We start from the raw sequence: 23,284 nt of genomic DNA, 5'->3' as shown, positions 1-23,284 counted from the left end.
ACGCATGCTTAGTGAATGACACCTATTGTCCGCTGACTGTAAGGACACAGCGACGTTTCTTTTCGCTTCGTTGTAAAGTCTCAGAATGACTTATTCGCTCATCTGTTTGCGGCTAGGAACAGAGTTACGTGGCTCCAGTACACGCAACATGTACCGGAATCCGTCGTTGTCGACAATGCTTAACGGCCTAATATCTTTGGAAATAAAATTGCAATCGACTCTTTGCAAGTTAGTATGTTTAAAATGTTCGGTCCTGTGCTCATCGGTGGAGGTGTTGTTGAGATTAGCACTTCTGAGTGATGTCTTGTTAAGTGGTTTTGCAGATTTTTTGTATTACTGCAATATTTCACCTCAGCATGGCAAACGGCTTTGTTTTTGTCAGTAGCATCTTCGTCATCTTGCTCACGAAATTTGAAATGCTTCCAAACCGCTGCCTTTTTGTATAAAGGTGTTGTTAACGTTGAAGGTTCACCTGTATTTGCCATGTTAAACACCGAATCAAGGAATAAACAGGAAGCACAGTTGTATCCAAAATACATTGGCTAAAAAGTATACACATGACTAGTCACAGCTTTCGGCACAGAACGTTTTGATTGGGCAAATGTTTTTTGTTCATACGCCTTTCACAGACGATATATAATTATAAAAATATTATTTGACTTCTATAATTCTTGATTGAAGAGATTTCCAACCAACATGACACAATTTTTTTGCACAGGATCACCTACCTTGCCTAAAGATGGGTAGCCGGGTTGCCCAGAGGCCAGTGAAGGATTAATTAAGTGCTCTTTAGAAAGGGGGCTTGACTTTCAGTCTATTACAGATGCTCCTTCCCAGCAACAGATCCAATAACTCCATAAACATGCACACGCAGACACAAAGCCCCGTGGTTAAAGCCCCCTTTGGGTGAGTGGAGGGCAACACTTGGTGCACACGGACTGGGAACAGAAGTTAGTCGATATCCTGAGTGGATATCAGTAACAGTACAGTGACACCGCATATTTAAACCATCTGCTTACTCTCCTTAATCAAAGATGCTGTTGTCATTTTCCTACCAACTCGTCTTTTTTTGGCTATATTCAGTGCAGGTGGAAATTTTGGTTTCTCATGAGATCTTGGTTTCAAAGATGTCCAACATATATATTTTAAAATATTTGCACCAGCGGATTTCTTAATTGGGCATTAAAAACAAGGTCTGACATGCTTAAAGGTTGAAAAAAATTCTCAAAACAGACCTTAAAGCAACACATTGTAGTTTTTCGACCAAAAAATATTGCCTCTTAAGATTATTTCAGTGGAAGAACAACTCTTAACTGGACGTATTCTACTGCCGCAGCTACAACCACACTCTGTATGTTCTGTGTTCGGGTCGTTACACGCAGACCTGCCATCCTTTGCCTGCGGAAGAGTGTGACCTGGGTTCCAAACAACGTTTCTGCATTCGGCAGTTCCATCAGTTTAGTAAAGTTTAGAAGCGGGGTAGAATAATACGCACAGACACTTAGCAACGGACACCCAATTAAAATCTAAACTGTGATTACCTCATTTCACAAGCTGTGTTCAGTCACAGAATCTCTGAGAGCTGTGTAAAAAATCCTATGAGTTTTACATGATTTGAGTAAGTAACGGGCTTAAAGGCTTAAAACAGGCAAAACGGATATGCGAGGTGTCATCATTTCCCCGATGCGGAACAACGAGGTATTCGGTTATTTAAAGGGATTGCGCACTATTTTTATTCTGTCAGTGGGACGCTGCAGTTTTTATCTAATCATTACTGTTGACACCGCAAATATGCAAATAAGAATGTTAAACCAGGGTTCAGTGATGTACAGTGTGAACCACCAGGTTATAAATACCCGGGGTTATCTCTTAACCCCTGTCGATTATAAGCAGTGTGAAACGTGAAACAGAAAACCCAGGATTCTGTTTAGTTTTAACGATTTCAAGTGTTTAGAAGGTACTGGCAGATATGTTAATTCAAACAAAATGAAGCTTAATGGAAAGGTCTGTGTGTGTAAAGTTAAACAGTCCTCTAAAAATGTTGCTGAGAATGGAACGCTTCTTTTTTTCACAATTTCTTCATATTTATTATTCTGTTTATTCTTTTATAATTATTATTATTATTTATTTGAGAAAATCAAGTAAAACCTGTATATATTTTTTAATATTTGAATTTTGTTCTGTTTAAGTTACAACACTTCATAAACTCAGACATAGCTGGGCTCTTTGCGGTAATGACATTTTCAGCAACAAAAATAATTCATCCCTATGTTCAAATTATTCTTTGTGCAAGGTAAAGAACACGGTTATCTTTATTATGATCATTTTGTGTTACTAAATTAATTGTTTTATTTTTAAAATCATTACTGCCAAGTTTAATGGTTTTGTGAGAATGACCCAGGTGCAACATTGAATTAGAAAATCTTGCTGCATGGTTTAAAGTTAACTGTGGACATTTTCATTGTAGGTTCTTGAATAATAAGATAGTTTTCTGACAAAGATTTTGTAAGGCAACTTCTATGGTACATTAGTGACATCCAAAGTTTTGCATGTTTCTATATAATACATAGGCTAGTGTATATTTCTGGCTTTAGTTTTAACTCTTTCAACCCTTAATGATTTTAGTTATCTCCCTTTTAGCGTTCAGACAGAGGTTGTGCAATCTGCTCCAGTCTATAAACGCAGCAGGCGTTAATAAGTGCAGAACAGCTTCGTACGGATTGTTACATCTCAATAATTCAATCTCGCGCTTGGCTCGTCTGTTTCGGTGGAGCTGAGCTGTCTGGCTCTCAGGATTGGACCGTAGGGGATTAGTTTGACAAGGGCCAGGGGGATTTGAACCATGGAACTTCTGTTTGCCACCTTGGTCAGTGAATTTTTTCATTACGGTTTGATAGAAAGCAAGATTTATTAGTACAACTTTAGTATTTAAAGCTAATTTTCTACACTGTAAATTTTACAACTCAGCAAAGTTTCTATGAAATAAATAGCTGATCATGTCTTAAAATTCTAACCCTTTGAATAATTGTATTTGCCTTCTTTGGCTCTGTTCTCTTTTCATTGTCCTTAATGCCTGAAAACAAACCGTTGCCAAATTAAGCAAAATAACTGCAATTTTTATGTGACATAATGATTATAAATCTAATGGTTATGCTCCGCGGGTCCCTTTTCCCATTTATTTATTTACATGCATTTCCTGGTCCTGGTTTTTCTACAAAGTAATTTCTAAAAAATCTTGAACACATGTTTGTGTTGGGATGAAAGGCAAAAAGACGGTCAAACAGACCCAACCATCACCATTTTGTTGATGTTTGGTTAGGAGTGGGCCCACATTATCTCACACTATATACTTTGTTGGGTTAATAAGAGTTTGCTGTGGTTTTAGAAGGTTTGCCTTAAACAATGTTTGCCTGTGTCTCATTTAGTTATACAATTGCAAATATAGGCTCAGTCACAAATGGCACACACAACATCTGGCTTTAAATCTTCTGAAGCATGTTGGACACATAGAACAAATATAATGAAAATCGCAGACTTCGATGTTCTCATCAATTGCTAAACCTTTCAAACAATAGTATTAAAGAACTTTTTGAATTATTCATTTGAAACAGACCGACATTTTGTGTGATCCATTGATATAGCAATTGATATAGATTGCTGTGTAAAGGCTTTCGGTGTCGCCCATCACTGTAAACAGCAGTTGTTGACAATGATGCTAAGCTACAGTTAAAGCTATTGGCCATTAAAACAAGTGATTTCTTTAATAATTTCTCAACGGTTCTCAATAAGTCTGAATGGAAAACACTTGGTCTCTACTTGTTAAATATTTTTTTCATTTTTTTCTTTAAAGGTTTTATTAGACAGTATTACTGTGAGCTATTATATTGCTGTCAAACAGTAAATCTCCCTTTACAAACTTCATGTCATTATGTAAAATTTTAAAATGTATCAAAAGTTTGCAGATATGTACATAAGGTAAAATATAACAGAGACACATAAATAAATAAACGATTGCTTTTTTGTTACGGACTAACTATTTGGGTAGTAAGTGGTTTTGGAGCATCCTATTGTCAGGCCCGGGAATCGAACCCGGGTCTCCAGTGCTGTAGTGTGGTGTTTTACCACTATTCCACAGAGAGTTGTTAAACCCAAATGCGAGGAACCACAAAGGTTACAAAAAATAGTCCTTTATTTCCAAGAGCAAAAACAAAAGAGCTTAGCATACAGATCCAAATAAAAATGGTTCTTGGAAAAAATAACAGTTCCAAAAAATAAAGTACTGAGAAGAGCAAAAAATCTTCTCAGTAGGAGACAAAAGCTACCTACATTCAATGGCAAAAATTACAACAGAACAGAAGACGCAAAAAACTTACAGAGGAGCCAGAGGCACAAGCATAATTCAATAATCCAGCAAGAGTGACAAAGAGAGGACCAAATAAATAGGGAATCAAAAAACTAGTCAGGGCTGGAACTAAATAATCCTAATTAGCGGAGACAATGAGACTCAGGGAAAACAGCGCCATCAAGTGGCAAATCTAAGGTACAGAACACAGAACCTGACAGGCCCCCCCCTTCTAAGAACGGCTCCTGACGTTCCCTCCAGTACGGCCCCCTTTTCGTGCTCTAAACTCCCGAATCAACTCGGGATCCAGGATGTCTCTGGCGGGAACCCAGGAGCGCTCCTCAGGACCATAGCCCTCCCAGTCCACAAGATACTGCTGGGACCCCCGAACTTGACGAACGTCCAGTATCCTGTGGACTGTAAATGCGGGCCGACCCCCAATGACCCGAGGGGGAGGAGGAGCTTTACCTGGGGCAGCAAAAGGAGAGCACAAAACAGGCTTTAGTAGAGACACATGAAAAGTGGGATTAATCTTAAGTGAACGGGGTAAAGTTAAACGATAAGTGACAGGGTTTACTTTCCTAGCTATCTTGAAGGGCCCAACAAACTTCTGACTCAGCTTGCGGGACTCCACCCTGAGCGGAAGGTTCCTAGTGGAAAGCCAGACCCTTTGACCAACACGCAAAGAAGGTGCTGGTCTGCGTCTCCGGTTGGCCTGGATCTGGTGCTGACCAGAGGTCCGGAGAAGTTTAGCTCGAACAGTTCTCCAGATCCGTCTACAGCGCATAATGTGAGTTTGGACAGAGGGCACAGCCACTTCAGTTTCTTGCTCAGGGAAGAGAGTAGGGGCATAGCCAAACTGGCACTCAAAAGGTGAACGGCCGGTAGATGATGAGCGAAGGGTATTGTGAGCATACTCCGCCCAAATCAGGTAAGAGGACCAGGATGAGGGGTTGCTGCCTACCATGCATCTCAGGGTAGACTCGAGATCCTGGTTGACCCTTTCAGTCTGTCCGTTGGATTCTGGGTGAAAGCCTGATGATAAACTAACCTTAGTCCCCAGAGACTGACAGAAGGCTCGCCAAAACCTGGACGAAAACTGAGGTCCCCGGTCAGACACGATGTCTAGAGGGATGCCAAACACTCGAAATATGTGGGTGGTGATGAGCTCAGCAGTCTCTTTGGCGGAGGGGAGTTTGGGTAGGGGAATGAACCGGGCGGCCTTGGAGAAGCGGTCAACAATTACGAATATCGTAGTATTGCCTCGAGACGGGGGAAGACCAGTTATAAAATCAAGTGAGAGATGTGACCAAGGACGATGAGGTATGGGCAGGGGGTGTAGGAGACCTTGAGGGGGAAGGTGTGACGTCTTGCTATGATTACACACGGGGCAGGCTTTGACAAAGACTGTAACGTCAGACTTAACTGTAGGCCACCAAAAGCGCCTTTGCAGAAACTCGAGTGTGCGTGAGATCCCAGGATGACAGGCAAACAAGGACGTGTGAGCCCACTGGAGAACCTGAGCTCGAACAGACTTAGGGACGTACAAACGGTTCTCAGGGCCTCCCCCAGGATCTGGTTCTCGTGTTTGGGCCTGACGTATTGTGGTCTCCAAAGCCCAACGCACTGGGGCAATGATTCTGGCTGCAGGAATAATTGGGCATGGGGCATCTGCCTTACGTAGCTTTAACTGTAGCTTAGCATCATTGCCTTAAGGCCAATGCCTTACCTGCCAGGAGGGTAAGGACATAAGCAATCCTGGCCTGGTCAGAGGGAAAGGTGGATGGCTGCAACTGGAATGTAAGGGAACATTGAGTCAAAAATCCCTCACATGCTTCAGGATCTCCAGAGAACCGTTGTGGAGGAGGTAGGCGAGGTTCGACTAGTGGGTGAACTGCACCAGCTGAAGAGCTGACATGTGTGGGAGTGGAAGGAGGGTCTGGACCTTGGGGCAGTCTCTCAAACAACTGGCGCATTGAAGACATGAGATCGGAGAGTAAGTGGGAGTGCTTCTCCATGAGTGACTCCTGCTGAGACAGAGCTGCTTCATGGCGCTTAACCGTGGCCTCATGCTGAGCCACCACTCCCAAAAGGTCCTTAGCGGAAGACTCAGCTGGGTCCATGTGCTGGCTGGATTATTCTGTCAGGCCCGGGAATCGAACCCGGGTCTCCAGTGCTGTAGTGTGGTGTTTTACCACTATTCCACAGAGAGGTGTTGGACCCAAATGCGAGGCACCACAAAGGTTACAAAAAATAGTCCTTTATTTCCAAGAGCAAAAACAAAAGAGCTAAGCATACAGATCCAAACAAAAATGGTTCTTGGAAAAAATAACAGTTCCAAAAAATAAAGTACTTAGAAGAGCAAAAAATCTTCTCAGTAGGAGACAAAAGCTACCTACATTCAATGGCAAAAATTACAACAGAACAGAAGACTCAAAAAACTTACAGAGGAGACAGAGGCACAAGCATAATTCAATAAGCATAAAGCAAGAGTGACAAAGAGAGGACCAAATAAATAGGGAATCAAAAAACTAGTCAGGGCTGGAACTAAATAATCCTAATTAGCGGAGACAATGAGACTCAGGGAAAAGAGCGCCATGAAGTGGCAAATCTAAGGTACAGAACACAGAACCTGACACCTATTTGCCACTTTTGGAAATGCCATAATAGAACAAAATTTAAAAGAGACGCACCTTTCGTTCAATCATCATCAAAAAAAAATACTGTTAAAGAACAGTATATCGATATCGGATATCGACTAAAATGACTTAAAAAATGAGCATATCGGCAAAGATGTAATATAGTGCATCACATGGTCTTTAAAAACAACGATTTGTGAGTTGTTTGAAGTTTGTAGCAGATACTTTGTAATGTCACTGTATGATGAAGTGTAAATGATTAGACACGCATGTTAAATTTGTCCCTGTCTAATCTAAAGTCCTAAAAATCAAGAACAGGAGGAAGCGTTCTGCTTAAATAAGGAATTAGTGTACTGAACTAAAAAGGAGTCTGTGCATCTAATCCTCTCTTTTCTCAAGGGAATTTGGGGCAACAGACTTTTACTCTGAAGGCATTTGGGGCTGGGGGTTGGGAGTCCAGTCACGGGCATCGTTACAAATGTATTTGGCTGAAATGACAAATCCTGACCGTCCACCACCAGTGTAAAGTGTTGTAATTAATAAACAAGAAAGAATCTTAACCCTTAAAAGAGGTCTTAAGGTCCAAAATTGTTAGGAGTGTGGATGAGGCCTTTTAAGAGGCTTAAGAGTTTCTTTAGCAGCAAAGAAAATGAACAAAAAGCGTAGAGGGAGAAGAAATGCATTGCACACAATGTATGACAGTGAGTTAATACGACACAACACATTGGACCATGTTTGTGACCGATCTTATTAGAGACATGCTAACATTTCCGAAACAGTGCAGAGATGCCATATCGACATCCCAAAAAATGCAACTATGCAGCAGAGATGATTTGGGACTGTAACAGAATCAGAATTCACTTTATTGGCCAGATACGGGACCCAGAGTGCTGGGAGCACTTGACTTTTATGTCCGGCAGCTCATAAGCGTCAGGTGTCAATTCCCAGGCAACTCTGATCTCCGATCTGTGCCTCGCCACATTCCTAGTTTTTGTCTTTTCCTTGCTCAGTTGCTCTCAGATTGGTCCTTAATCGCTCTTAAGCTAAGACTCTGTACAGTACAGTTTTCTGTCAGTCCACCAGGAAACTAAAAAATACATGTAGATTGATCTCAAAAAGACAACTGAAGCATTATTGTTTGTTTGCTGTGAACTTTTTGTGAAATGTCTCTGTTTGATACAGTAGATCTTCAGCTTAATCTTAAAATTTCATGTGCAATTTATGCATATAGGATTGCTCATCTCATGGTATATTAGAAAGTTTCAGGAGTGTTTATGTGTTCTGTAAGAGATGCAAATGTACTTTAAATGCCAAATATCCCCAAAATAAATTCATGAAAAAAGTTGTTTTGTAAGCGAGTGTGTGTCTGTGTGTGACTGCGTGTGGGTGGATGGATGAGCGTTTGCTCACTTTTAAGCTTCATTTCACAGATTCATTTTCAGGATTTAGACAATAACGGCAGATTAGATGCACACGGGGGGCAGAATGAGGGGGTTGGGGATTTCTGGGTTTATTGAACCATAAGTGCAATGAAATATGCTAGAAAAGTTTTGCTGTGTCATAAAACGATTGAACCTACAGTTTAAAGCACCAACATTAAACATAGAGATGCAGCGATTAACGAATGTCACTGTTAACTACGCTTTAGATGTCATAGTGAATCAGAGCCTTTACGATTAATTAACCGTGTTTCAAGATAGTAACTCTTGCAACTTGCACAACAATGGTACACCATCTTAAAGTGCCATGCATATAAGAGACACGGAGGCTACTAGACAAACTAGATTAAACATGGCAGAGAGACCAAACTGCGAATATTACAGTCATTTACAAGCAAGGCGGTAGCGGTGAGAGTTGCACTTTGTGCAACAGTGCAATCTAAACAAACATGGCGGCATGTGAGTTAACGCCGTTGCACAACAGACAAGAATCGCTTCATTTGACTAATTCACTTCCTATAACTGCTTCTTTGTTATATTATAAAGATGAATAACTCTTGTATTGATTTTTTTATGTGTTGCTTCTTGTAACGTAATAAGGAATTCATCACTGTACATGTGGTTGAATACTGAAGAAGCGAACTGTCACTTTAGCGCATTAGTTTCAAATTTAAATGTTTTTTAACTGAAGCCCTTTCCCATCGGCCGCGGCAGCACTCAATACGGCCTTAATTGGCATTCTGGTTGACTACCTACTGTATAGACACAAAATGATGTCAAAAAGCCCATAAAGGGACAACAGCATTATAAATATGTTTTTAAATTTCATCAAACAAAAAGTCGATTTGTACTTTAAGTAGTTAAAAAACAGTGTACTTTTACTTTCACTTTAGTAAATTTTTAGTGTTGTATCTGTACTTTTACTGCTATATTATTCCTCACATTGTCATCGCTACATTGTTTAATTTTCATGTGATTGGCTAAGGAGAATAATCAGTCACGTCACGTGACCCCGTCCACTCAAATCTTGCATAGAAAACTTGTTCCACACAGATTTCCAGACATCTGCCACCAATTTAGTTTAATCATGGAGGAGGATGAACATGTGCAGCAGGCAGGGCGCGTATCAAATGGTGGTTTTGCGCACTTGAAAGTCAATGTGAGAAAGGGGCACAATACGAAGGCTTGTCCGAGATATACTGAGTTTTATCCAAACGGCTGTATCATAAAATAAAATTGTCCACCTCTCTCTAAAGTCTCTACATCAAGTGCTCTGCCCTTATAAGTGAGTAGGGAACAAATGCGATTGAAACGCATGCAAAGCAGTTTCGCAAACTGTGCATTACCAGTTATAATGTTGTAAATAACGTCCCATTTCGTGCACAGTACAATCGATTCGCTTAAATAAAACGTCATTACATTGAAAGAAGCCTCAGGGATTATTTTTGTTGCCTCTATCTGTATTTTGAACTTTTTAAGACATGAACCATGAAAAACCATGGGCCACAACTTCGTGTAAAAATCTTTATTGTTCTCCCTAGGAAATAATGTCACATACATCTTGGATGGCTTGATGTTGAGTAATTGATCAGATAGCTCCTCTACAGATATGACTGTTAATGCTAATCCAATGCAATTTGGTTACAAATGTTTTGCTTTTTTTGCATGCAGTATTCGGGGCTCTTATTTATTAATTTCTGCATTGTGGTGCCTAGTACACATTATTCAACAGTGTTGGAAGTACATTAATGGTTTTAACTGGAAAACTGAGCTCATGATAGACAGACAGACACATTAAATGGTTAATAGTTGTATCCAGGTATAAGCTTTATCAGTATGGTAAATATGTGTTTTGTTATAAGTAGCTATTTTCTATATACATCTCCAAATTTGATTATTATTAATAATTATTCTTAATTGATTAAATAACATTGCATAGAAAGTAACGAGAAATAAGTACTCGGAGTAGTTTTTGAGAAGACTAATTTTTTCTTTTACTCAATTACTTTTTCAACACAAGTGATTTTACTTGTAATTGAGTACAATTTCAGCAATGTAAGAGTACTTGTACTTAAGTTTAAATTTCCAATGCTCTTTTATGAGGTGCCGTATAGGGTTTAAATTAAACTGCGCTTATGAAAAGTAGATATATAAGCATGCATACACACATATTGCTTTACAAATGATCTGCTTTTAGCATCTGACCGTGGCTGTATTTCGTTATTGGTGCTGCTAGACCTCAGTGCTGCATTTGACACCATTGACCACAGCATACTTCTACATAGACTCGAAAATTACGTTGGCATTAACGGAATAGCATTGAAATGGTTTAAGTCTTATTTATCCGACCGTTTTCAATTTGTAGCAATAAACAATGAGGTGTCCCGCAAATCACAAGTCCAGTACGGTGTACCACAGGGCTCAGTCTTGGGACCCCTGCTCTTCGCATTATACATGCTACCTCTAGGAGATATAATAAAGCGACACGGAATTAGCTTTCACTGTTATGCTGATGATACTCAACTTTATATTTCCTCGATGCCTCATGAAACCCAGCAGTTTCATCGAATAAAGGATTGCATAGTTGACTTAAAAATGTGGATGAGTAACAATTTTTTACTACTAAACTCGGACAAAACAGAAGTGTTACTTACTGGACCGAAAACTGCTATGCGTAACAACCAAGAATACTGCTTAACGATTGACGGATGCTCCATAAAATCCTCGTCATCAGCTAAGAATCTTGGCGTTGTATTCGACAGTACTCTCTCATTTGAAAGCCATGTCGCAAACACCTGTAAAATTGCATTTTTCCATTTTAAGAATATATCTAAATTACGTCATATGCTGTCACTGTCAGATGCAGAGAAATTAATTCATGCATTCATGACATCAAGACTAGATTACTGTAATGCACTTCTAGGTGGTTGCCCTGCGGGCCTATTACAAAAACTGCAACTGGTTCAAAACGCGGCAGCTCGAGTTCTTACACGTACAAAAAAGTATGAGCATATAACCCCGTTTCTTTCAACCTTGCACTGGTTACCTATAAAGCATCGCATTAACTTTAAGATCTTGCTTATTACCTATAAAGCCCTACATGGTCTAGCGCCGCAGTATTTGAATGAACTTCTATTGTATTACAGACCTCCACGTACATTACGCTCTAAGGGGTCCTGTCAGTTGGTAATACCTAGAATTTCAAAATCAAGTGCAGGTGGTAGATCGTTTTCTTATCTAGCGCCTAAACTTTGGAATATTCTTCCCTGCACGGTCCGGGAGGCAGACACACTCTGTCAGTTTAAATCTAGACTAAAGACTCATCTTTTTAATCTTGCATACACTACACCTCCATAATATTAATCCTCAGAGGATTTAGGCTGCATTATCTAGATCAACCGGAACCAGGAACACATCCAACAACAAATGATGCACTTGTTGCATCAAAGAGTGCAGAACAGTACTCTACTCTCAGCCAGTCTTGTCTCTTTGTTCCAAGGTTACCGCAGGATGCAGTTCATGCCCAGACCTGATGGCAGAGCTGAGAATGGGAAGCGGTGACCTGACAAGTGCTAAGAGGATAGAGCTGGATAAAGGACGCGACAACTTTGTTTTTCCTACAACATTTCAAATGCTATTAGATTGTTAATGATAATCTTTAATCCTTAATTTTTATATTTTTACTAAGCCTTGTTGTGCAAGCACTGTTGAGCTTGTGCAGAGGCAGCAGCTTTTGCCAGAGGGGAACTGGAATCCCCTGGTTGGGCCTGGGTTCCCCTGAGGTTTTTTTTCTCGATGGGAGTTTTGGGTTCCTCACCACCATTTGCACATTGTTTTGCACTATCTGCCTGGCCGGGGGGGCTGCTTTAGAATTCATACTTGTATTAAATGTGTCTCATGTACAGCTGCTTTGTAACAATGAAAATTGTAAAAAGCGCTATATAAATAAAGTTGAGTTGAGTTGAGTTGAGTTGAGAATATACATTGCTCGCAAATACATGTATATTATTGGATGTTCAAGCAAACACATATGGAAAACATGTGCGCATTAATGTGAAATCCATACCAATACATCTTATTTTAGTAATGCATGCATGTACACTTTTTCGGGCACACAAAAAAAACTTGATGTGTGCAAACACACCTATACAATACTTGCACATACATATAAACTCTGCGTACATACACGTCTATGAAACACTCGCACATGCCTACAAACACTGCGTACATACACATCTATAAAACACTAGCACATCCATTAGAATCCATTTCGTTACACTGTACTTGTTATATGTGTAATGACAATAAATTGAATCCAATCCAAAAACATACATACAAAATATGACACGCTTTAGATTGCATGCATAGTGATTTTATATGTGCGTGAACTATTCAGTGTAAACGGAAAGTCTTTCAGCGTAAACGGAAGTCTTCTTCATTTAGATCAACATGAGTCTGAGAACGATAATAGCCTTAACGTTTATTAGTACTTTGCTTGCTTGTGCAAGTTGCAATGAAGATGACATAGCCGATTTCTATAAAGCGGGCATAACGCCCAGGGTTTCTGTCAATCTCATATTAATCTTGAGTACCGATAGAGTAGTATTGCTTAGGGCTGTCACGAAAAAACCGACGATAAATATCACATGATTTATGCACAGCTTTTCAGTAATGTATGGGAACATGCTGCTGCATCCGAAAACCAGAAGGCGCTCTCGTGTGGAAACTCCAAATACCCACTGCAGAAGAAGACCATAACACATTCTAGAATCTAGGAAATGGACATCTTTTTATCACCGTTACTCAAGCCTCATCATGTAATTTCATGATAATAAAGTACATTTAAAATGATCATGTTTGACGGGTGTTGCTTTTATCAAATGCACATTATAAGCGTCTCAAACTCGCACTGCTTTTAGATCTAGCAGCATTTGATCCCACTACTGATCCCAGAGCCTTGCTTCACGGACCAGCAACGCATTAAAAAAAAAAATCAACACATTGTGTCATGATTCCACCTCACCTTGTCAGGTATTTCTTGGTCTAGAGGTGGAATCATACAGGATCCTTTGTTTTATGTAGGAGAGAGACTATTTTGGCACCTATTTGTCGCAATACTCTCTCTCTCCGGTCTGCGTCATCGTTCCTGCCCTTCTGTTTCCTAGTTAGTGTAAATTAGTTTAACCCCTGCACCTGTCCCCTCTTGATTTGGTTCCCTTTAAACACCCTCGTGTTCATTGTCCTGTGCTCGTTCATCGTATGAGATTCATTGTACGTTGTACCTTGTTCCCTGTAGCTCTATGTTCACCTTGTCTTGCCTTGTTCCTGTACCCCGTTGTCTTGTAAGTTTAGTTTTGTGTAGTTCTAAGTATTTCATAGTTTAGTTAGTCAGTGTCTTTGATTTCTGTTATAGTTATCCTGTCTTGTTTTGCCCCTCGTGGGTTTTGTTTTGTCCTTTTTGTTATATTTCATAAAAGTCGTGTTTACCCTTCGTCAACACTGCTGCCTGCAATTGGGTTCTCCCTCACAATCCATGCCAGAATGAACGAGCCAAAATTGAACCCAGCGGGCAGTAAGTTGGACGACACCAACTGTTGGTCCTGCACCTCCAACCCAGTTTGCTGGGAGGCTGTTGCCTCCCAGTCACACGCTGGAGGTGGCCCGTTCCCAGCCCAGAGCCATCGGCCACTGCAGGACTATGCTCGGGAGGTTGAGGCCAGGAGGGCTTCAGTCCCCGAGGTGCTGGTGAGTGCCTACCTAATGGCCGGGATCGACATCCCACCATCTTTTCCTGAACTGGAGGAGATGGTTTATCAGCTGTTCCCACAGTAAGTGGAACGGCTGCAGCTTCGAGAGGAGCGTTACCAAGACTCCTCTCCCAGCTGTTGTCCAGTCTCCTCTCGTTCCAGGTTGGGGTCCATTCCTGAGGACCGTGTGGTGGGTACTCTCAACTTGGAAAATTCCACACCGTCTTCCTCCTCACCTCCTGTAGCCCCTCTGCCGCTGACGAACCTCGGTTGCAAACGAGGGAGACGGGAGTCCTGGGGGTCCTCGTCTGAGGTCTCCAATCCCGAGCTTCCCACCCCATTCACCTCGTTCCTTCAGCCGACCACCAGGCGGGTGGCTCGGCTGAAGAATAAGAGGCAACGGAGGGTAGCACGGAGCCAGGGGGATCCAGTTCCGGCGGTCACAAGTCCTCCAGTATCCAGTCCGAAATAAATGTTGTTTAGTGTTTCTTAGATCTTTAATACACTCAATGGTATTACATTTTTCATATTTTTACGTACATTTGAACATTGTAAAAATAAATCCATAAAAAAAACTGGAAAAACAGAAATACACAGTAAAATATTTGGTTCTCTGTAAAATTATAGGATATAAGGATATACAGTATATTAAATAGTTTTTCTTGTAAATGTTTTGACTCTTTCTGTAATTTTATAGTTTTTGAGCGTATTTCAAAAATAAACTTAAAAAAGGAATCTTGTTAAAAACCTGACATGTTCTGGCAGCTGGGGTGCCAGAAATAAACTGTAAAAAGCAGGTTTTCTTGTAAATTTGTGGTCTTTTTCTGTAATTTCAAGGTTTTTTATTCAAATTAATTGTTATTAAAAAAACCATTAAATAAGTAATAAACATGACAATTTCGTTTTTTTTACATTTTACGTGGAAAATCTTTAAACAAATAATAGAATTACCAAGTTTTTTTTTTTTGCAGTGTAAGCACATGAATTTGTTCATAACCTCTTCCTAATGTTGATGAATTTTGAGTATTCTAAATGAATGGCCTTGTGCACAAGTTTAGTCATTTGCATAAAACTCACCCTTTCAATCTTCATATTAGGGCTTTCTGCTTAACCTTTCCTTTACCACCTGTCGTCACTTAAGTCAATATACTCCAGGCAACCCCATGTGATGCTGTATACAGACGTGCTCTCGCAAGTAATTTTCAGTTTAACAGCTGAGATAATTAACGTTTTTTGTAAAAGATTCCGTCCGGATTACACTCAGAACAATCATTAAAAACCCCTAAAACATATACGTTCTAGGTTCTGGGATTCTGTACTTTCTCCCAAAAGTGTGTAATAGCGCCACCGAAAATCAGAAGGCGCTCTCGTGTGGAAACTCCAAATACCCACTGCAGAAGAAGACCATAACACATTCTAGAATCTAGGAAATGGACATCTTTTTATCACCGTTACTCAAGCCTCATCATGTAATTTCATGATAATAAAGTACATTTAAAATGATCATGTTTGACGGGTGTTGCTTTTATCAAATGCACATTATAAGCGTCTCAAACTCGCACTGCTTTTAGATCTAGCAGCATTTGATCCCACTACTGATCCCAGAGCCTTGCTTCACGGACCAGCAACGCATTAAAAAAAAAAATCAACACATTGTGTCATGATTCCACCTCACCTTGTCAGGTATTTCTTGGTCTAGAGGTGGAATCATACAGGATCCTTTGTTTTATGTAGGAGAGAGACTATTTTGGCACCTATTTGTCGCAATACTCTCTCTCTCCGGTCTGCGTCATCGTTCCTGCCCTTCTGTTTCCTAGTTAGTGTAAATTAGTTTAACCCCTGCACCTGTCCCCTCTTGATTTGGTTCCCTTTAAACACCCTCGTGTTCATTGTCCTGTGCTCGTTCATCGTATGAGATTCATTGTACGTTGTACCTTGTTCCCTGTAGCTCTATGTTCACCTTGTCTTGCCTTGTTCCTGTACCCCGTTGTCTTGTAAGTTTAGTTTTGTGTAGTTCTAAGTATTTCATAGTTTAGTTAGTCAGTGTCTTTGATTTCTGTTATAGTTATCCTGTCTTGTTTTGCCCCTCGTGGGTTTTGTTTTGTCCTTTTTGTTATATTTCATAAAAGTCGTGTTTACCCTTCGTCAACACTGCTGCCTGCAATTGGGTTCTCCCTCACAATCCATGCCAGAATGAACGAGCCAAAATTGAACCCAGCGGGCAGTAAGTTGGACGACACCAACTGTTGGTCCTGCACCTCCAACCCAGTTTGCTGGGAGGCTGTTGCCTCCCAGTCACACGCTGGAGGTGGCCCGTTCCCAGCCCAGAGCCATCGGCCACTGCAGGACTATGCTCGGGAGGTTGAGGCCAGGAGGGCTTCAGTCCCCGAGGTGCTGGTGAGTGCCTACCTAATGGCCGGGATCGACATCCCACCATCTTTTCCTGAACTGGAGGAGATGGTTTATCAGCTGTTCCCACAGTAAGTGGAACGGCTGCAGCTTCGAGAGGAGCGTTACCAAGACTCCTCTCCCAGCTGTTGTCCAGTCTCCTCTCGTTCCAGGTTGGGGTCCATTCCTGAGGACCGTGTGGTGGGTACTCTCAACTTGGAAAATTCCACACCGTCTTCCTCCTCACCTCCTGTAGCCCCTCTGCCGCTGACGAACCTCGGTTGCAAACGAGGGAGACGGGAGTCCTGGGGGTCCTCGTCTGAGGTCTCCAATCCCGAGCTTCCCACCCCATTCACCTCGTTCCTTCAGCCGACCACCAGGCGGGTGGCTCGGCTGAAGAATAAGAGGCAACGGAGGGTAGCACGGAGCCAGGGGGATCCAGTTCCGGCGGTCACAAGTCCTCCAGTATCCAGTCCGAAATAAATGTTGTTTAGTGTTTCTTAGATCTTTAATACACTCAATGGTATTACATTTTTCATATTTTTACGTACATTTGAACATTGTAAAAATAAATCCATAAAAAAAACTGGAAAAACAGAAATACACAGTAAAATATTTGGTTCTCTGTAAAATTATAGGATATAAGGATATACAGTATATTAAATAGTTTTTCTTGTAAATGTTTTGACTCTTTCTGTAATTTTATAGTTTTTGAGCGTATTTCAAAAATAAACTTAAAAAAGGAATCTTGTTAAAAACCTGACATGTTCTGGCAGCTGGGGTGCCAGAAATAAACTGTAAAAAGCAGGTTTTCTTGTAAATTTGTGGTCTTTTTCTGTAATTTCAAGGTTTTTTATTCAAATTAATTGTTATTAAAAAAACCATTAAATAAGTAATAAACATGACAATTTCGTTTTTTTTACATTTTACGTGGAAAATCTTTAAACAAATAATAGAATTACCAAGTTTTTTTTTTTTGCAGTGTAAGCACATGAATTTGTTCATAACCTCTTCCTAATGTTGATGAATTTTGAGTATTCTAAATGAATGGCCTTGTGCACAAGTTTAGTCATTTGCATAAAACTCACCCTTTCAATCTTCATATTAGGGCTTTCTGCTTAACCTTTCCTTTACCACCTGTCGTCACTTAAGTCAATATACTCCAGGCAACCCCATGTGATGCTGTATACAGACGTGCTCTCGCAAGTAATTTTCAGTTTGCAGTCCTCAAAATTGAGGGAGAGACTGGTGATTTTTGCATATGTGTGCTTTCAGCTGTTACTATATCTGTTCTTATATTTAGAATAAATTTTACTATGAAAGTTTTAGTGAATCATGATTTGTTCGTGAAAAAGTTTTTTTTCCAGTTTTTACGCACAAGTTTGTGCGTACGCATGCTTCGTGAACGAGACCCATTGTTTTTTGTTATCTGTGCATGTTTTTTTAAATTACGTGATATCTGATCAATGGTGGTGAAAGAGATAAACGCTTTGTGATGGCAAAGTTTGATTGATTTCCAAATCAGGCCAGAGAATTGATGAAACGAGAATGCATTGATTCAATTTCCCCGCCAAAGACGAGTTATAACTGCAATCAGTGTTTGTACTGTTTACAGCAGGTGGCGCTATTACACACTTTTGGGAGAAAGTACAGAATCCCAGAACCTAGAACGTATATGTTTTAGGGGTTTTTAATGATTGTTCTGAGTGTAATCCGGACGGAATCTTTTACAAAAAACGTTAATTATCTCAGCTGTTAAATCAAAACGATGCATTTTTGAAAAAAAACCTACCCACATCTACGCAGTGATAAAAAAGAAAATATGAAGATAGAAGAATACGGTTTCTTTTGTTTAAAAGCAGAGGCTCTGTTCTTTCATTTGACATATTGTTGATCCATATATTCCAGACTGAAAATGTACTGTGATCCATTAAAGTCAGGTGAAATTTTTTAAAAACGCTGGCTTATGCTGGCAACATTTTTAAAAAAAGGCTGTCGGTGAAAGAGTTATCCATTTGACGCGTACGATCAGACAGGTGTGATTAGAACATTCAGCGCTTTGACTGGCACTGAGCCAGATACAGACTCAATCCTGTCACATATCACAACTATGCAGTGCCCACCACATAATATTTAATTTAGGCTTTAGAAATATACACCTACCAGCCCAACATACATTTAGAGATTGCATAATACTGATATCTGTCTACACAAATGTAATTTGACAGATGTGTTAAGGGCGTTTTCACATTAGCACTTTTGGTGCGCACCCGGGTTCAATACACGCCAGAGTTCGGTTCGTTTGGGTGATGTGAACGCTGACTTCCAAGCCCGGGTGCGCACCTGCGAACTGTACCCCAGTCCACTTGAAAAGGGAAGTCTGGGGTGCGGTTCATTTGAACTCCAGTATGCTTCACTGCTGATATGAACGCATTCATACCAAATCGCTGAATTGAACTGCTATAAATGACATATTCTTTTGTAAAAATGTGTGCTTGTGTGTGTTTCACTCCAGGCCAATCAAACTAAATGTGAAACCGACATTATTCACATCAGACACAGTCTCTGCAATGTAAGCAATTGTTAAGATCACTCAATTCTCCTATGAGTTCACCAGGCACTTACGTTTGTGTTTTTTAAGAGAAGTGGAAGAATTCACATGATGTAAATCCGACAGATCTCAGACCACAGCAGAAACAAACATGGCGGCGCCTGATTATAGCTCAACCAACATGATCATTATAAAAGTGTTTAAACAACAAAACACATTCACATGCACATATTTGACAACCGGAATGTCAGATAATTCATGACATAGTTAACAGTTTGTGATTTTTTGGAGTAAAAAATAATCATTATTTAAAAGCAATGCATCAGTCATAAAGCTGCTGTTGCTCTGAAAAAGCTAGTCAAACACTGTAACTAGTCACTGTAACTAGTCACTGTAGCTAGTCAAACACTGAAACGGGTGTCAGGTGGAGCCAAGCTTCAGGAATATGGTTTCACAGCCAAAAGGCAGAAAAAGTGAAAAGCACTCTGGAGACAGGTACAAACATAATTTTTGGTCTTTAGTGATGCTTTTATTTTGCTATTTTTCTGTTAATTATTAAGAGTTTCAGAAAATAGTTTTGGTCTGATATGATAAATACAACATTTTTTAAAGTTAAAGTTATAGATGGTTGATTATTTGTTAAGGTAAGACGGTAATAATACATTTTTCATAGATTAAAATAACTTTTAAAATACGCAAACTGGCCATACTATGTAAAGTGGTTTAATACATCTCGCTTTAAAACGATGTGGACAGGCCGCATAAGTTTCACACATACGTCTAGCTTGGGAGGTCTACCTTTGCATTAGATCAGGAATTGGCAGCGGCACTCCAGGACTGACGTTACCAATCCCTGCATTAGATGGATTGAGATTTTTGTCCTAATTTGTGTTCACTTTATGATAATTTTCTGGTAGTGAAGGTTTGTGCAGGGCTGCCATTCTGGACTGGTCAAAAGCTTAACTCTAAAGCAGTAACTCTACACTATCTCCTAAAAATCTTTCCACAATAGACCACTCAGCACCGTAGGATCACAGTTAGACTCATGGTGTTTTCCCGAAAAGCCACATTTTATTTCCAACAAAAAGAACAGATCAGATTCTAATCTGACTGCCTTCACACTGATTTTGGTTCCTATCATGCATCTGGCGCAATGTGGCCTAAATGGGTCTCACTGTGTTTTTTGCAAGTTTCAGTCCGACGCAGTTATCATTTTCACGTCCATGTTGTGCCCATCTGGTCTGAAGTTAATGATGCAATATTCTTTGGGTTATTTAATTCTTTCCCCGCCAGTCTTTAAAAAAAAAATTGCCAGCCAGCTCCAGCATTTTTTAACATTTTCACTAAATTTTGATGGCTCACATTACATTTTCTGTAATAATTTTTTATGGACAAACAATATATCAAATGAAAAGAGCATAGTCTCTGCTTTCAAACAAGAAACTGTATTCTTCAATCTTCATTTGTTCTTTCTTTTTCACCCCTTAGATGTGGGTAGGTTTCTGAAAAAATGCATCACTTTGATTAAACGTTATAATAACACATAATTAAAAATTTTGGTCAAAGGCTCCACCCAGATTACACTTAGAACATTCATTAAAAACAGATAGAATATATACGTTCTAGGTTCAGAGATTCTGTACTTTTCCGAAGGTGTGTACCAGCGCCACCTGCTTTACAACAGTACAAACACTGATTGCCGAAATAACTCTGGCGGGGAACTATTTTTTAAAATGACGAGATGACTCTTCAATGGCGGGGAAAGAGTTAACCTCTTATTTGATAGTATTCTTGGGTTTTTTTATTTTTGTAGTTACAGTATGAAAATACTCATGTGCAGTAGAAGCGATTGTGATCTATGGTTAGAGGGTTTGTTCTCAACCATACAAAATGTTTGAATGAATAATCCGTCAAATTGTGTGTCTTGCTGAGGAGTGGTATGCTAAGTAAAGTTTTTTTTAAGTAATCTGACGTAGACAACACAACTGAAAGATCATGACCAAAGCCATATCTAGAGAATATTTGAGAAATATCACAGGGACTTGGAAATAGGCTCTTTTTAGTTTAGTATAGTTTAGGTTAGTTCATTTATATAGCACTATAAAACAAAAGTTGTTGAACATTGTGCTGTACAATAATTAAAAAAATTAGAATAAAAGAACCCGTCATCATAGATAAAACACAATAGCACTGCATGACAAGGACAAAGACATAATACATATAGAGAGACAAACAAGTTCAAGTCAACTCGCATCTAATTGGCCTTTTGTTAAAGGTGATGTTTTAAGTTTTGCTTTAGGCAGAGATTCTATAGAGATTATCCTGATAGAGGTAGTCTATTCCACAATGTGGGGCAAGCTATGGCAAAAGCCCAGTGTCCCTTTTTTTCAACCAAGATCCAGGAATCTTTAGCAGTTTGTGATTTGTAGACCTTAAACATCTACTACAGGGTTCGAATTGAGGGGGACTGGGGTGGTCCCGGATCCCTCTTTAGCCTTGAGGGGCACCTCATAAAGTGTAAAATAATTCACTTGGTAGGGGTCCCCTGGTTTGTCATTAAAACTAGACTACTAAAGCCCCAAATATTTTTTTATCAAATTATCAAGCTACAACCAAACACTATTGAACGTTATTTGTCCAAATGTCATAAAACGCAAATAAAATTGACATTTTTACTTGAGAATATTGATGCATGCTCAAGCGCGACACACATTGTTCATTGAAGACATGTACAGACAGAGATATCGCATTAAGTACCACTTGCAGCGCACAAATCCTCTCATATTGAACGTTTCTTTCTTAAAACTCAACAGTTGCTATAATTTTGAAGGTAACAAGCAATCTATGCAGATGGCTGGATCTACCGCGTAGCCTAAGTAATATCGGACTATGTGGGAACACCAACAAGCGTTGCAATGGAACACCAGCAGTATTCTGGATCAAGAGATGCCAGGTGTCTGGTGCAGGGATTGTTGTGAGGACAGGAAGGATTGTGGTAATAAGACACTAAGGAACATACAGGTGATGGAAAATATAGGTAGGTTAAGAGAGCGAAAATATTCAAAGTTTTTCTCTATGCAAACATGAGCTCCGACCTTTACGCGAAGGAGCAGAAATATTTGAAATCTTTTGCTCTTCACAAGAACATTGTGCTGCTTTGCAAAACTTGGGTTTCCCCAATAATATTTTTCTTTCCCTCAGAAAATGTTTGCATTCCCCAGAGATTATTTTGCACTTCGTTATGCCAACATGAACTCTGATTTTGATGCGAAGGGTACCCATCTGCTCTCGTCCAACGGAATGACATTAGTTTTTCTTATTCTGCATTACGTGATCTACATTATCTGGAGATAAATCCTGTTTAAAAGGCCCAGACGCTTCTGCATACGATGACTGGCTGGTTTGGTAGAACTGTACAGACAGCCACTATTTACTTTGAATCGTCCTCTCCCTCACTCGCTCCAAGGATTTGTTTATGTTAATATTTCAAAAAAAGGGACAAGTACTACATTAAAATAAAACAACAAGAATCAAAGAAAAGAGGACAAGAAAAGAAACAAGAAAAGGAAAGGAGAGGAGGAAAGGATTGGTATACTACAAAGAGTTATCATAAATTTAGAAAAATTCTTATTCGTGTTATCTATACGTTTAAGAGATTTTAAAATATGTCAAATAACAGCAAGAAATACATAAAACCTATGCAAAATCTTAACGGGATCATTTGACTCTGCTAAAACGAATATTATTGTTTGCTTTAGATGTAATACAATGTGTATACATGATTTAAGGTTAGAAAACGCTGTATTTTACACATGCTGTGAATGTATGTATTTCCTCTTTGGTCCACCTCTCTGAAAACACGCTGAAATTTTACAAAGCTCATCGCTCTGAAATCCAGATGAGCTATGATTGGCCAGGTCACTAGTGCGTAGTGATTGGTCGAATGCTCCACAGAAAATGTAACGCCTCTTACCATATTTGGAACATCAGGCTTAGCTGGCGACAGTACAATGAATTTTACAAGACCGCCCACCTTACTTGCATAGACATTTGGCCGGTCTTGGTCAAATCATACCACAGAGTGACGTACATGGGGGAGGTCGTGGTTACAAGAGGCAGGACTGGGTGAGCATTCGCTTCTACATAAAATACATCTTTTGCAATTTCACGTGTCCAAT

General features: G+C 39.8%; 1 protein-coding gene across 1 annotated transcript in view; it reads left to right on the top strand.

Annotated features, from left to right (window-relative positions):
• The window catches only part of gal3st3 (galactose-3-O-sulfotransferase 3), a 45,145-nt gene that overhangs the window by 9,065 nt on the left and 12,796 nt on the right, over positions 1–23,284 (top strand). The gene's annotated exons all lie outside the window — the stretch shown is intronic.

Source organism: Triplophysa dalaica, chromosome 1 (assembly GCF_015846415.1).
Source record: "Triplophysa dalaica isolate WHDGS20190420 chromosome 1, ASM1584641v1, whole genome shotgun sequence".
NCBI classification, from domain to species: domain Eukaryota; kingdom Metazoa; phylum Chordata; class Actinopteri; order Cypriniformes; family Nemacheilidae; genus Triplophysa; species Triplophysa dalaica.
Note: the sequence above shows the minus strand (reverse complement) of the source record. Positions and strands in the feature narration are given on the sequence as shown.